The sequence below is a fragment of the Ambystoma mexicanum genome, chromosome 6p (genome assembly GCF_040938575.1).
Source record: "Ambystoma mexicanum isolate Mex_15411 chromosome 6p, UKY_AmexF1_1, whole genome shotgun sequence".
NCBI classification, from domain to species: domain Eukaryota; kingdom Metazoa; phylum Chordata; class Amphibia; order Caudata; family Ambystomatidae; genus Ambystoma; species Ambystoma mexicanum.
Genome location: NC_090935.1, coordinates 88501301 through 88517280, shown reverse-complemented (window position 1 = coordinate 88517280; position 15980 = coordinate 88501301). Strand labels below are relative to the sequence as shown.

Below are 15980 nucleotides of genomic sequence, written 5' to 3'. Positions count from 1 at the left end.
GACTCTGGTATAACCGCTGGTCGACCTTAACTGAATGCCCACCCAATCCAGTGACCCAAGACCCAATCCAGTGATCAAAGACACCTCCGATCCTACTCAAAAATAGTTCTACTTTTATGAAGGGAACATGAACTAAAGGTTAAAAAAATTGGATCCAAATGATCACATGAGGAAACATTTTGAAGTGACAAGTGACAGGACATGTAGACCTAAACTATCCATGATAGTCATCTAAGACTTATTTCTCTATAGGTAATTTCGGAATTCTATATTAGTCTCTGTTCATTGATGTGTTTCACTTGTGTTGATGATAAGAATATGTATGTGTAATTTATTTATTTTATTTATTTTAATTCTTATAAAGCGCCAACATGCCCGTAGGCCTCAGGGTGCACATAGAAACTTAACAGGACAGACAAACATATAGAGAAGCCTAAATAGAGCAGAGAAGGAGAAAGGTTAAGGAGTTATTCCATATTGAACAAATGGGTTTTTACGGCGCGTTTGAAGACGGAGTAGTTCTGAATCTGCCGCATCTGGGCTGGGTGTTTGTTCCAGAGCAGGGGTCCCTGTGCATTAAGAGTTGTGCCACCAAATTTAGCTGTCCTAATTTTGGGCTGTTTGAGAATGATGGCCAAGGATGACCGAAGGTTCCTAATGTTTGGCTTAATGCTTATACGGTCTGACAGGTAGGTGGGACTGCTGAGACTAAGGCATTTATGAATCGTTGTTAATATCTTATGGGTTATCCGGTGTTTAATGGGGAGCCAATGAAGTTTTTTCCTAAAGGTGGAAATGTGTGTGCGACGGGACTGAGTGAAGATATTGCGCACAGCATTATTCTGAGCCACTTGCAGTGATTGGATGTTGAGAGCTGTGGTGCCCGCTAGGAGGCTATTACAGTAATCCAATCTAGAATTAATTAGTGCGGTGGAAATAAGAGCGCAGTTCTCTTGTGATATGAATGGGCGAATGTATCCTATTCTCTTATTTATAAAACCACAGCTTGATTTGATGCTGGAGACATGAAATTTCATTGAGAGATCTTCGTCAAGAACAACTCCCAATATCTTAACCTTCTTCTGAACGAGAATGGTGTTATCAGCAATATGGAAACTAGCATAGTCGGGATCTAGTTTCGCCCTGGTGTTTTTAGATGCCACAATGAAAATTTCAGTTTTTTTATCATTGAGGGCAAGGGAATTGCAGGCCAATGAATTCTTGCACCACATGTATGTTTGTATTTTTGTAAACATATTATGTTTTTAAGTGCATATTTATATTTGACCTTTTCTGCTTAGATCATTTAGGTATGCAACACCTGTAAATATGAGATAACCACATTTAACAGGAGTCGTTTGATGCTCTCACTTGGTTGGCGTTGATCGACAGAGATCAGACCAGGGAAATTGCTTAACAAAGAGTTTATTAACAAACATGTACAGGATGGGCCAAAATAACAACATGGTTCGGTCAACATTAATTAACTTAATTAATTAAACTAAAAGGATGGTTATTCTCCATGGTGGGGTAAGGCTCTGGGACAACTTAACACATTATAGAGTCTCTCTGTGGAAGAAGTGTTCAAATGAAAAACTCTCCCAAATTTTAGTAAGTCCGGGACTGGCTCTCTCCTACAAGTCAAGCTAATTATTGTTGTGGTTAAAGTCTTGTACTTCAGGATCATCTGAACGCTTCTTTTTGTTTTGGAGGGGTTCACAAAGTTCTCATGATCTCTTCTTCTAGGTTCTAAGACCCAGGTTTAAACACCATTTTTCCCACAGTTAGTCCTTCCTTAATGATGAAGAGCCTCCACTTCAGTCCAGGATTGGAGTCTACTTTCCAGACTCTGTATGTGGGGCTGTGAGTAGTGGGTCATCTAATAGGGCGGAGAGCCACGGGACAGCAGGAGGCTACCAGAAAGTTGGCATGGGATTCTTACTAGGCCCCTCACTGCCTCCCTCTCTCCCAGGGTTCTTCTCTTCCAGTCATCTGCTCTATCTCTTTCTCTTCCCCTGCATCTTAACTCAAGTCCCACTCCCACTACACTTTGTGCTAGACAGTCCATATTCCTAGGGGTTCCTGTTTTGGTTTTAGGGTCTTCACCCTTCTCTGTACAGTACTCCACTCCACTCATCTCTAGTCCTTTAACACCTTACCTCTTCAGTTCATTATTCCACCACTCATTCCCCTCTTTCATGTTGCCCAAAGTTTACTGCTTTACTTTTTTTATCACCTCTTTTCTCTTCCACCAACTCTAATTCGATGTATCTCCTATTCTTTTTAATCCTCATGTCATTAGTACTTTCAAGCTGTCTACTCTCTCCCCCCACCCCCGACTTTCCTCACCTCTTGGGACCCATTGTGCATGTAGCAGTTAGGTGTCAAGGTCTATATAAATTCAATAGAAATACAAAATACAAAAATAATTCAAGAGATGAGTGGCATTGAGTTCCCTCTGACTCACTACAAGAAATATAATTCATATATTGTTAGCAAGAAGCCCTACGATGGGGAGGTTGACATGCATCCTCAGCTGGAACACATTTGAATATGTTTAAATCATAACAGGGGTGGTTCGGATACTTGCTTTGCAAGTCTTGCATACACATAGGGCCTCATTACGAGTAGCCCGGTAAAAACGGGTTAATTACCGGCATGCAGGTAAGAGCGGGTCCGTGCTCGCATGAACCCGCTAATAGCGGGTGATTACGAGTGCGCGAGCTCGCGCGAACCCCCATGCCAGTAATGGTAATACCGGCATGCCGCTAAAGGCCCTCCAACCCCCCCGATAGCAGCATCATGGGACCCGCTGATACCGGCACCGCCTCAGAGCAACCCCTAAATACCAGCCCGGTAATACCACCATGCCAATACTGGGTTCGCAAAACTGGACCCGGAAATTATGTCATTGCGCAGGAACGGGAAATGGGCCGGCGGCCATCTTTAAAAACACAATCCATTGCCATCCTCACCAACCACCAGTCCTTTCGTGTCCTGCTGCATCAGAAAACCATGAGGATGTCCAAGGCTACCTATAAGATACCCCCTGGAAGCGGAAACAGCCTTTCTCTGACGCTGAGCTCAACATGCTGGCGAACACTCTGGCCCAGCATGCAGACATAATCAAGTCAAATGAAATGAAGCATGCTGCCCAGATGAAGAAAAACCAAATCTGGCAGGAGGTTGCCCAGAGGGTGTCAGCCGTGGGGACCACCCCACGCACTGTGCGTGACTGCAGAAAGGGGTGGGACGACCTCCGCTTGAGGGTGAGGAACATTCTGGCAGTCACCAGGAGGGCGGCCATGATGACAGGCGGGGGGCCACACTCACCAGCAAAGCTGATGCCCTGGGAGGAGACTGCCAGCTCATTCATTGATCCCGAGTCAATAGAGGGATTTGGAGAGATGGAGATGGGCGCCGCATCATCCACAGAAGGAGGTGAGTGACCCTGCACATCCCTGTAGGGGAAACCATGACGTAGCACAAGTGACGTGGAAGTGAGACTAGGCAAGAAAATGCATGATCCCAGACCCACATCAACATATCCAGTCAATAATGCGTGCCACACCCGTCCACACACAAATGCATGCTGAGTGCCAATCCCAACACACGGGCAACATAACATGACCGTGCCCATGTAACTCAACACACAGACCCCATATCAATGGCATGCCACCTGCCATGCATTGATGGCCTACATGCCCCCTCAGGGCACCAATTGCCACACCCCTGTAATAAATGGATGCATGAATGTATGAATATATCACAGTGCAATAGTATGTCGCTGGCATGTGACACCATCACTGATGACCTGCTTCTCTTCTAACCCCGAGGCACCGATGAGGAAGATGCCAGTCAGGAGAGGGGCGCAAGGGCATCAACATCACGCCATGGGATAAGGGCCAGCGCCACCACCACCCCCCAGCCAGAGAAACAGGCCAGACCAACACGGGGAGGACACCAGGAGGGCCATTGCTACTGCCATTGGGGAGACCACAGCAGCCATTGCTGCGAACACTGCTGCCGTTAACGCATCTGTAGTCGTCATGAGGGACTGTCTGGGGGCAGTAACGCAAGTGCTAACGTCCATTCTGCTCCATATGCAGCGGCCACGCCTTCGAGCAGGCGTGGAACCTGCCTCTGACACGTCCTCTGCTACAACACCTTCAACCTCAGCCCACACAAGCCCTGTGCGGAAGACCCGGAGAAGTGCACGGCACTCGGAGATGGCACCCCGGGATACCAAAAAGGCCAAGAAATAGATTGGCTAAACAATGGCCGTTGGACACATGGTTGTTGGTGAAGGGAACAATCATCAGAGTACATTTGGGGACATTTGGGGACATTTGGGTTTTGTAGGGTGGGTTAGGGAGTTCACTGGGGTTATTGGGGTTTGTAGGGTGGGTTAGGGAGTTCACTGGGGGTTGGGGGGAGTGTTGACATTGTTGCCTGTTTGAAAAATACACCCGTTGTGTGCCAAAAATTCAATGGCTGGACAGTCTTCATTTTGTGCATGTACATTTAATGTGTGATGGTATTCAGTGGCCAACTCCCAACAATACAAGTGTGCATGTACACATGGAGCCAATGTGTCACTGACACATGTCTATCATAGTCCCTGTGTTTCAGAAGTATTCGTGAATTAGTGCTTGTCGTACAGCATGGCCATCCCGTGCATCACGTACTGGCAGGGGGGCTACTTCACCTCCGTCTCCATCCTCATCATCCTCACCCGGGCCATGCATGTCAATGTCAGGTGCCAGTGGTACATTTCTCCGGATGCACATATTGTGCAGCATGACACAGGCCATGGTGATCTTTACCACCTTCTCAGGCCTATATAGGAGTGCCCCACCAGACCTCCTGAGGCAGCGGAACCGCGCCTTCAACAGGCCAAAGGTCTGCTCAATCACAACACGGGTACGGGTGTGCGCACGATTGTACTCCTCTTCATGGATGTTCTACGGGTTCTGCACAGGGGTAAGTAGCCACGGCCTCAAGGGATATCCTCCATCACCTGCAAGCAGATACAAATAGGTGTGTGTCACTCTGAACTGCCACCTTCAGAGAGCACAGTCATGGCGGCAGCTATTTGGTGTGGGCATACACATGTCCCTGTACGCATGCAAAAATGTCACCTAGATGCAATCTATACTGTCATGAGGTGTGGTAGTCTGGATGGCGTTCAATAGATGATGCAGGGTGTAATCATGCATGCTGAGGCAGATGTGCTGTGGTATTGCAACAATGTTTAGCCTCCAATTCATGCAGTATACTCTTCACTATGCATGGTCACACTGACCACATTGCCACAGTTGCCATCCTGTTAATTCATGAACTGATATGATATGATATGGCATTTGTAACGCGCCTATACACAAGTGTTTCATTGCTTGCCACATGGTGGCCTGGTTGTGCCTCTTACTTGTTGTCATCGATATGCATAATGTGTGCAATGTGGCCCAGTGATGTGTCATGTTCCGTTTGGCCGGTTCAGGTCAGGAGTGTTTAGCTCTGCATGCATTATCCAATCACCGGCAATTGTCACCCAGATGGAGTATGCTCCCCCTTTCCCACCCAGGTGGAGTACGCCCCCCTTTCCCACCCAGGTGGAGTTTGCCCCCCTCTTTCCCACTCAGGTGGGGTATGCCCCCCCTTTCCCACCCAGGTGGAGTTTGCTCCCCCTTACCCACCCAGGTGGAGTATGCTCCCCCTTTCGAACCCAGATGGAGTATGCTCCCCCTTTCCCACCCAGGTGGAGTTTGCCCTCCCCTTTCCCACCCAGGTGGAGTATGCCCCCCCTTTCCCACCCAGGTGGAGTTTGTCCCCCCTTTCCCACCCAGGTGGAGTATGCCCCCCCGTATGCATCCCTACACATCAGTACCTCAACACACTGCCATGGGACAGTTGTGCAACTCACCAAGCAGCCAGGCACGTGGTCCAGCACGTCGCTCCATGTGACGGGGTAGCGTGGAGTTACGCGGTACCATGGCATCATGTGTTGATCCGGGAAATCGGGCGCAGCAATGTGTGATGATCTTGCTGGAGTCACATACCATTTGCACATTGATGGAGTGGTATTGCTTGCGATTGTGGTACACCGCCTCTATGGCACGGGGGAGTACCAATTCCACATGGGTGCAGTCGAGGGCACCAACAAAATTGGGCATGCCTGCCAGTGCATGGAAGCCTATTTTGGTGTCGGCTATCTCCTGGGCAGTCCGTGGTAGGGATATGTGGCTGCGTGCATGCTTCAGGAGGGCATCCAGCACTTGGTTCAACATGCGTGAAAATAGTGGCTGTGAAATGCCATGCAGCTGGCCCACTGTGTGTTGGTAGGTGCCTGTGGCCAGGAAGTGTAGCACAGACACCACCTTTAGTAGCAGGGGGATGGCAGTGCGTATTTCTATGAGGCTGGCAATGTCGTTCTGTATCATGTCCACTATGGTGGTGATGGTGTCACGGTCCAACCGGTACAGGGTGTGGATCTGCTCAGGGGTTAGGTTAAAAGGGCTGGGTCTGGTGCGAAAGATTGGTGGTTGCCTACGAGGCACTTCTGGCTGCGCTGGTGGTAATTGCTGGGCATGTCTCACACTCCTTCTCCTCCTGCGTCTCCTCTGTGCTGCCTGCTGTTGCTGCTGTAGTTGTTGTTGTTGTTGCTTTGTTGCTGTAGTTGTAGCAGAATGGGTATGTCCTCCAGCGCCATGATTGCAACAGCTAGTGGTAGCATTTTGGTGTTGCAAGGGGTGTGGTGTGTGGGTGTGCTAATTTAATACTGGCCCAGCCTCCATTGACTCCACCTGTGGGGATTGTGCGCACCTGTGGCAGTTGCCTTGTATCCTGATTGCTGTTTGCGGGTGGTCCGCGATGCCTGTATGGCCGGCATCGTGCAGCCCGTGATTACCGGCTTTGTGATGCGGTATTTGCATGTCCGCGTGGGTTGGGAGGAACCCCTATTACCGGCATGCCGGTATTGGCTCCCCGACAGGGCGCGTGTACGCGCCCATGCCGCTATTAGCAGCACCGTTATTTAGGGTGCCGCTAATACCGGATTGCCGGGTCAGAATACACCAGAGCGGTAAATGATGCCGGTATTCCCATACCGGCATTGTTTTTGCCTTACCGCCAACCTTGTAATGAGGCCCATAGTGTGTTATAGCGAGTGGCTTTCAAGCACTGCTGCTGCTGGTAGGTGGTTGGTAAGTGATCCACGGCCATGGAGAAGAAGAGCATCTTTTCAGCTGCCATGTAGTGCTTGAGAAAATAGAGGTAGCACAGTAAGAGTTTATTCTTCATATCCTGGGGTGTGGGCAAGGACTACAGGTGGATCTTTGGGTCCCAATTAGTATCCTGGGTGAATTGTTGTGATCAGTTTAGAAAATCAAAAAGTTTAGATTGCATAGCATAGCTGCTAGAATTGGCTTGCAAGCTAGCTGTGCTATGGCTGGTTAAGTACGCCGGCAACGTGTTCCAGGAGAGTGGCTTTCTCACCACTGTACGCTTCACTGTCCCTTGGTAACATTTATGTTGGTTGCAATTGCGGTGAAGTTGGCAGGGAGGATCCGGCAGTCAGGGTTTATATTCTATTAAAAGTCACAGAGGCGGAGGCAAGTTCAATGCACATCTTCATTACTGATAAATACTGGCAGCAAAGATAACTTTGAAGCAAAACATTTTTGTCATACCAGCAATTATATAAAGGACATTATAGGAACACTCCCAAATAGCCTGACCTTCGACTCAAGCCCGAAAACAAAAGTTGTGTTTTTTTCAAATGTTTTAGGCCACCCCAGTTCATTTGAACCCCACTTTGTAAAATAATATTCAGGGGTGCATTTTTTCAGAGAGTGCCATACGCGACAATTGCGCCCCAAAAACAATTTTGTTGATGATGGATAGAAAATCCCCAAAACATACTGGTCCAAAGCCTAACATGATTTTGAGCAAAATCAAAACTATGGGAGACCACTAGGGGGGTCAAGCAAGATGGCAGCCTGAATGATCGCTTCCCGAGGGACCCACAAGTAACAGCGGATCACTGACGCATTGCCCAACCCTCAAGCATCTTCGACACGCAGTACAGAAATAGGAAAAGGGTAGCGAACACCCGCTCCAACCCCGGAGAGAATCGGAGCAGGATTCCCCACGGTCGGGACTGGGGCATAATACCTTCGAGCCTGCGGGCTCGCACAAGCAGGGAGGCCCAGTGACCAACCTGATGAACATGCAGCCGACCGACTGCGCCGAGAAGAGGAAAGGGCAGGGCACCAGTCCTGATAGAGGCCCAGCGCAAGTCGGAGCAGTGAGGAGCTGCACGGCAGCTGCCTGAAACGCAGCTCCACTTTCCAGTCTGGTGTTAATTTATGGTCTAAGGTTCTACTATGTTTATTTGAAAAAGTCTTAAGGCTCCAACTAATACTAACCTCAAGTTGAGCAGCCGTGGGGATCCTTAGATATAAGGAGGGGATAGATTTTCACCTGTAGATTACAGACCGACGTCTCTTTTGGACTGGACTAATAAGATTTGTACAAGTGTTCTCCTGTGTGAATTGCAATCCTGGGCCGTTTGTTCAGGAAATCTCGATTTGTACCAATCTGGCTTTAAAAAAAAGATGGGATGACAGCCCTGATTATTTTTACGATCTCGCTATTGGATAAACAGACAAAGTTTCATGGAAGATCTATTTATCCAGTGCTTTTGACTCAGTAAACAGGGCCAAACATTGGCATTTTTACATGTTGCTTGGACCCTCAGCCTTGGTGACCGTACTGGCATCATTACTGAGTACTAGAATAAAGGTAAGGCTAAACAGCCAGGGGCCACACGAAATGGCTAAGTACTAGTGCTGGAAAGTAGCCAGCGAAAATCTCGAAGTAGTTGAGCATTTTAAGTGTTTAGGGAATTCTGTACATGCAAAAAGGAATCAAACACCTCTGTACAGGTTTCCAATATCAGTCTTCTCAGCAACAGCTACTCAGTTATGTCAATTTGATACCAAATTTGGACGATTTTCCCTCTCACCTGTGCTACAAGTTTTAGCAGCAGACATTGCTCCAACGTTTAATCTATGGAGCAGAATGTGGGGGGAAAAATATTGCTTGGTCTAAGCTGGAAGCTGTGGTCTGTGGAAAAACCTTACCGTTGCCTAAATCGGTCCCTATGGTGGAAGTAAGGCTGGACTGAACCTGATTTCCCTGGGGGCTCAAGCAGACTTGAAGGTCCTGCAGATCTGTGAGCGAGGGGCCTCCTTGTACATTAAATTGAAGGAGCCCATGATCCTTGAAGAAAGTTTAATTCTTCAAGTATTGAGGGATAACTGTGAGGATCTTCTCGCACAGATAGATTCTTCGTCTGAGAAGTTGGCCGATAATCCGAAGAAAATCAAAAACTACTTAGAAGGGAGTGGACTTTAATCAGGGCGGTCTTATTAAAGTATTTTTGCTTTAATTACCACTTTCATTGGTCGGTAAAAGGGTATAATGTTTTAGTGACCTATTTACTAAAACATCCACCATGTGATTATAGAAATGCTGTTTTTAGAATGAACCTGAATGTACATTTAACTGGAGATGTTCTGGGAGAAAAATTGAATAGCAATAAAATGCAGAGAAGATGTCGGTATTGTTTGTTAAATATATAAAACACTTAAACATCTTTGTGTTGGCTGCCCAGCCTTAACATTAGATCGCTAAGAAGAATGTTTTCTCATAATATAGCAGTGGCCCCACCCAGGTGGGTATGGATACAGATTCTAAATATGAATGAGATATCCTTAAACATTGCAGTTGTGGACTTTAAAAACATATATTTTAACAGTTTTAATTCTATGTCTATTTGCTCTTAATGCCTTCTTTTTCTATTAATATGTAATTAGCGCTTCTACTGTTTTTATCTTGTTGCAATGTATTATGAATTGTATTTGGATCTTGATATTTTTTGTGTGGGAGGTTTTTATTTTAAAACGATAGTGCACCATAAATAAATAAATATATCATTCTTTTGGTTTCCTGTTCATGAAACAGTATCTGAGCCTCGTCTAGCACATGCAGTGTTTTTTTTTTAATAAACAGCTTTTTCTCAAGGAACGATGTGGAGGCCTGCACATAGGGCTGGGGGGTCCTTGTTCCCTTATCTCTTATTTAGAAAGCCTTGTATGTTGGTTGGTCACCCATTTGGTTTTTGGCAGTCAAATGGGGTCTAGAATCTGACTCCAGCCTTTTCTGCTCGTATGAGCCATCAGGTGCGGGCCAACAAAGATCTCTAATGCCCAGCCAGACTTGATATTCCTAAATCCTACCATTATTATTATCCAGTAAATACGGAGAGTAGGTGTGTCAACTACGTGCCTTGCAGGTATATAGGGGTGGTAGCATTCGGGGACTTAAGTCCGTCCCAGCGATGGGCAGGTGAAAGCTAGGTGGGTCTAGGCTGAATTTGGATGGGGAATGAGATATGAGACACATTTACTTGGCCTCTAATTGAGGTTTCTGGAAGCACCACTGTGAACCGTGAGGATTTAAGTCACTGAAGGTTTAGGGGCCCAAGTTAACTTGACTGCATCAATACATTGGACATGCCCTTAGAATTAGTGGAACTCTTTATTAATCTCTGTCTGTGCTAATGCTAGCTGGAAGTTAATAGCAAAAGTGGCCTTCCCACACTGCTTATGTCCTTCCATGTCTATCTCTCTTCTCACCCTAGGGCAGTCTTGTCATCTAGGGAAGATATCTCTGGAATTGAGCAATGACTTCATTGGACTTTGGTGGGGTTGGGGGCTGGAGACACATGAGTTTGTGGGTAGACAGTGGGACAGACCAGAAACGCAGCAACTGGAAATATTATGAAATGGATTGACGGGAATGAGAGGACTACATGGTTTGTATGCCTGCCATTTATTTATTCCCGTTGAAGATTATATGAAATTACATTTCACATTCTTCTATTTTTCAGTATCGACTCGAGGCCCTGGGGCTACTCGCTGGCTGATTTTCTGGTGCTCAAGAAATTAAAAGCTAGTGTGGGCCTTGATCGATGCCTCTGGTGTCAATCAGGAGCTGCTCCCATCATGAAGGACACTCTGGAGTAATTCATGGCACTGAATCTTCCAATTCTGGTGCTCTACGGCATGAGTGAGTGCACTGGGCCTCTTACATTGTCCACGCGGAGTGAATTCCGCTTGACAAGGTCAGTACCATCCATGTTCTTAATAGGGAATTTTTCGTGCCTTTTTAGTTCATCTACATACAGCAGGTGGCTCTTTAAGAAAAGCGGGGGGAGGGGCTGTAAGTGGGATAGTGGGAGAGGCAGATGAGAAACCTATAGTGTTGATGGTTACGGGTCGGAATCACAATTGTTGAGTGACATTTTTGTATGGATTTGGAGGTGACTAGGCCTAGATAAACCTTTGGAAAATGGACACGTGGTAGCGGACACATCTTTTAGAGAAGATTTGTCCCTACCAGGAGAAGGTGATTTATTTTTGGATGCTAATGGTTCCCCATCAAACTTGTGGTGGGCTTCTAGATCTATAGGACTTCTAGGTCTTGTGCAATGATACATTGATCAATCCTGGAGTCCTGGATCTTGTGACCAACAATGGACTTATTGATTGTGATCTTGTTCCCAAGAAGGGCCCCCTACAGTGAATTTTGTTAAGGTTGAGTTTCCAATCAGAGGCCAGAAATATTTTAAAGGAAGCCTGTCCCCCTATATAAGGCTCAGCTCACTTCCTGTTACTTTCTGAGTTTTGCTAGGCTGAAGAGAAAGTGTTAAACAGGGCAGACCCACATCTGAAGGGTGGTTGATGCTTTTGGAGATTTTAGAGAAGTCTTTGGAGGTGTTTGAAAAAGTGGTTTCCATTTGTTGTTGGTCCTTTGTGTGGTGGAAAAATCCATTCATACAATCCGAACAATGGATGTGGTAGAACGGTAAATGCTTTAATAGCATCAAAGCATAAGCAATAACATACATCGACAAAACATATTGGAACAACAAATCCATCCCAAATAACAGCAATTCTTACACACTTTCCAATCAGAGGCAAGAAATATTTTAAAGGAAGCCTGTCCCCCTATATAAGGCTCAGCTCACTTCCTGTTACTTTCTGAGTTTTGCAAGGCTGAAGAGAAAGTGTTACACAGGGCAGACCCACATCTGAAGGGTGGTTGATGCTTTTGGAGACTTTAGAGAAGTCTTTGGAGGTGTTTGAAAAAGTGTTTTCCATTTGTTGTTGGTCCTTTGTGTGGTGGAAAAATCCATTCATACAATCCGAACAATGGATGTGGTAGAACAGTAAATGCTTTAATAGCATCAAAGCATAAGCGATAACATACATCGACAAAACATATTGGAACAACAAATCCATCCCAAATAATAGCAATTCTTACACACTTTTGAATACATTGAACACAATGAGAGGGACCAAGACTTAAGCACTCTTTAGGTCATCCCTAACGAGTACACCTTCCGTTTCCTGCCTATCATGAGAACTTCAAAGAAGAACTGTCACTCTTTCACTTCTCCAAGCCCTGTGCACATTAGCCCACATGTCGCTCTACATTTGTGGTGGTCTTATTCTAAAAGATTTATTGTGGTTTGTCTAGTTTTGATAAAAAACAGTGTCAGCCGGAAATATTGGTCATGGTTTACAGAACAACCTTATCGTGCAGGGTATGAGTAATGCTAAACAAGGACAAGAGGAAGCAGGTCTAGATGTGTTAGCATTTCACAGTTTCAAAATGGAGTCTAGTGTCTAATCAGGCCTGTGGCATTTGGAGCCAGGACAACATTGGAGAAGCTCCTTCAAGAGTGGGGAAGGGTAAAAGAGATGGTTGGTTTAGCCTGGGACTCCTTGTTAGATGTCTCATGTGAAGAAGATGGGAGGCAATTTGGGTAGATTGTGAATGTATTGTCATGATCCCTGCTTCCAAAAGGTCAGGGTTTTCCCAACTCCCTTGGAAGCAGATCCATAACCCAGGTTCCGAGTGCCAACCAGTCCCAATTGGGACCTTTTGGACCCTGTCCTGGCGCCAGTGGCACCAGGCTCATAAATATGCCCAGTCCCAGCGCTGGAAGCGCCGGGCTCATAATGCTTGGGTGGACTTACCTGCAGCAGACCATGCTGCTTACTTGCCTGCCAGTTGAGCCTCTGATCCTCTTCTGTTTGGAACTACTTTTCCTGTTGGGTGGGGCAGGAGCCACTCCCTAGATTCAGAACACTGGAACTCTTCTGGAAGGCAGGAACTCTTTTCTTACCTAGGCATGGCTGTGGAAGGAGACACCTAAGCACTACAGGAGGCTATTTAAACCACACCTGGTGGATGAATCTTGCTTTGCGTTATTCTGCATCCTCTGCAGCAGAACGCTCATCGTATCTTCTGCATCGGATCCTGGGCCTAAGGAAAAAAGGCTTACCATCCTGAATCCAGTCTTCAGCAACACCTATAAAGACAAGAAAGAACAGGTTAGCATTCCGGCATCTGAAAGACAAAGGCTTACCTATTCGTCGTGCGCTCCGGAGGTCTTCACACTGCATTCCGGCATCTGAAAGACAAAAGCTTACCAACTCTTCGCACGCTCCGGAGGCCTTCGGCGCTGCATCCCGCATCTGAAAGACAAAACAAGGTGCGTTTAAAGACATTGGGGAACTTTAATACTCACGTGCCATTACTCCTTTCCACATCTAACCCAGTGGGTATTCTGGTACCCTGCAGCCGCTCCGAACTCGTACCTGCAAAATAAAAAGACAGTTAGAGCGCATCGTGAAGCAGGCAACAAGCGCTTACTTACGTGCTTCCAGGCGCTTCTATTGATCACACGGACTCCATCTTCAACTCACTTCAGCCCGTCATCCGCCATCGCCGGAACCCTGCAAAACAAGAGACATCATTACTAAAGACTTTAAAGACAATAGAATTACTTGAAACTTACCGTTCGTGCAGTAAACGACGGACAGCAGTCCTCTCTAGTCAAGAGGCCTGCGCTACCTACCCAGTGAAGAAACTGGTTACAGCACCCTGCCCCGAGGCAGATGGAGAGCTCGGCATTCACTTACCTAAGGTGAGAGCGTTAACCTTTGGGGGTCTACAGGAGAGCAAAAAAGGGAAGAGATAGGGACACCCCAATAACCCCAGTTCATTAATCCCATATTTTCTATCTGCAGACATCTCACTCTTGAAGTCAGGCATACAGTGCACAGAGGTCCAGCCCAAAGAGCCAACCGGGTGCTACACATCACCTTTGAAGATACGGTAGTTGCCCAGTCAAGACAGGCGCCTCTGCGAGAATCAGGTGAGCGTTACATGTATGCCTTAATCATCACAGCACTAGGCATGACATCCCTGGTGTTGTCCCGGCAGATGCCTGGATGGCTCATTTTACTGATTTATATGATAACTAACTACCAGCTACTTTGCCCGGGCTTACATGTAAACCTTACCACAGGTTACATTCTGAAATAGTAATCCTTAGACTGACACGTCTGAAGTCCAAGTGCAGACTGTGTAAACATACCAATGTCAGTGCAAAATCTTTGCGTTCCGGCTTCATTATCACCTGAGCTGCTAGTTAGTTCCATGTGCTAGACTGGTTTCTACAGGCTAAACATTCTGAAGAAAGTATTATTTTTCTTACCTCATGCACTTCGGGGGGTGGTTCATTCTTCCACCATCTCAGGCACCCTAGACTACTGTAACACCACTCTCATCACTCTCCTCGCTCAAAAGACATCAGCTTCTTCAAAATACGGTGGCCTGTTTGGTTGTCGGTTGCCAACTTTTAGTCACGTTTCCCCTGTTCTTGCCCAACTTTATTGGCCTCCGGTGGATCGATGAATCAAATTCAAGTCCCTTTGTTTGTCTCATTGTGCATTACACAAACAAGGTGCCTTGTTCCTTCAAGAGAAAATTACCTTGTACTGCCCCTCGAGAAGCCTGCGTTTTGCCAATCTTGGCCTTTTAGAAATTCCTAGGTTTAAAAAATCATTGATTGCCGATAAAGCATTTTCTGTGGCTGAACCTCTGCTCTGGAATACTCTTCCCTTAGCGTTGAGGTTGACAGAAGATCATGCACAGTTTCAGAAACTTATTAAGACTTTCCTCTTTTCTATCTGAGCCTATCCTTCTGTTGTTTCCCTCATACGTCCCCTCGCGAGCGCCAGGAAACCTTTGCAGTGCGCTATACAAATGGATGTCAACATCAACATCAGTGGATGACAAACAGGTACGGTCTGATAGAATAATTCTTCACATTGACAGCCTGGCACCCTGTACAACTGAAATGCGTAGGATGCATACTTGCATGGCACTGGGTTGCCGTGGGGGGTGGTATAGTGTAATAGTCTGATAATAGAATGTTATCTGTTGCATGGAGGCTGTGTTTGTTACATGATTGCATGTTACATGATTGCCACAACCTATGACTAGGACATGGTTGTGGCTTTTATAGTACTTAATGCCAAAGTAAAGCCACCTTATAGCACTGAGGGCGAGGTGCAAGCCGGGGCTCGAAGGCCACACTGTAAGCCCCAGTGCACTCAAGGGTTTGCCCTGAAAGGCTCCTAATCACTGAAATGGCAGTTGTATAGTAGGGATGAGGGATGAGGATGAGTAGACAGTGTACTACCGTTATTCACCTCCTCGTATTCTGGACTGTCCTTCCCTTCCCCCTCATGTCACTTCCCTCCCCACAGCCCGGTCCCACCTCTGCCTTCCCGGACTACAACTCCCGACACTACACCTCCCCCCAATTTAAATGCCAACAACAGTATCAACAAAACAACGTTACCCCATTTCCTCAATGTCTCTGCAGGGTTTGGCTCGAGCCCTTTGTGGGCGAGAGTTCCCTGGATCCATCATCTCCCGTGAATTGTAAACGGTGGTCCGTTATCTAATTTTACCTGCAGAGGGACACCATATGCACTGAAGAGCCTATCCACCACTGGAATGTTGTGGTGCGATGCCGTGGATGAGATCACCTG

General features: G+C 46.6%; 1 pseudogene; it reads left to right on the top strand.

Moving 5' to 3' along the window:
- The window catches only part of LOC138510693 (long-chain-fatty-acid--CoA ligase ACSBG2-like), a 164226-nt pseudogene that overhangs the window by 74291 nt on the left and 73955 nt on the right, over window positions 1-15980 (top strand).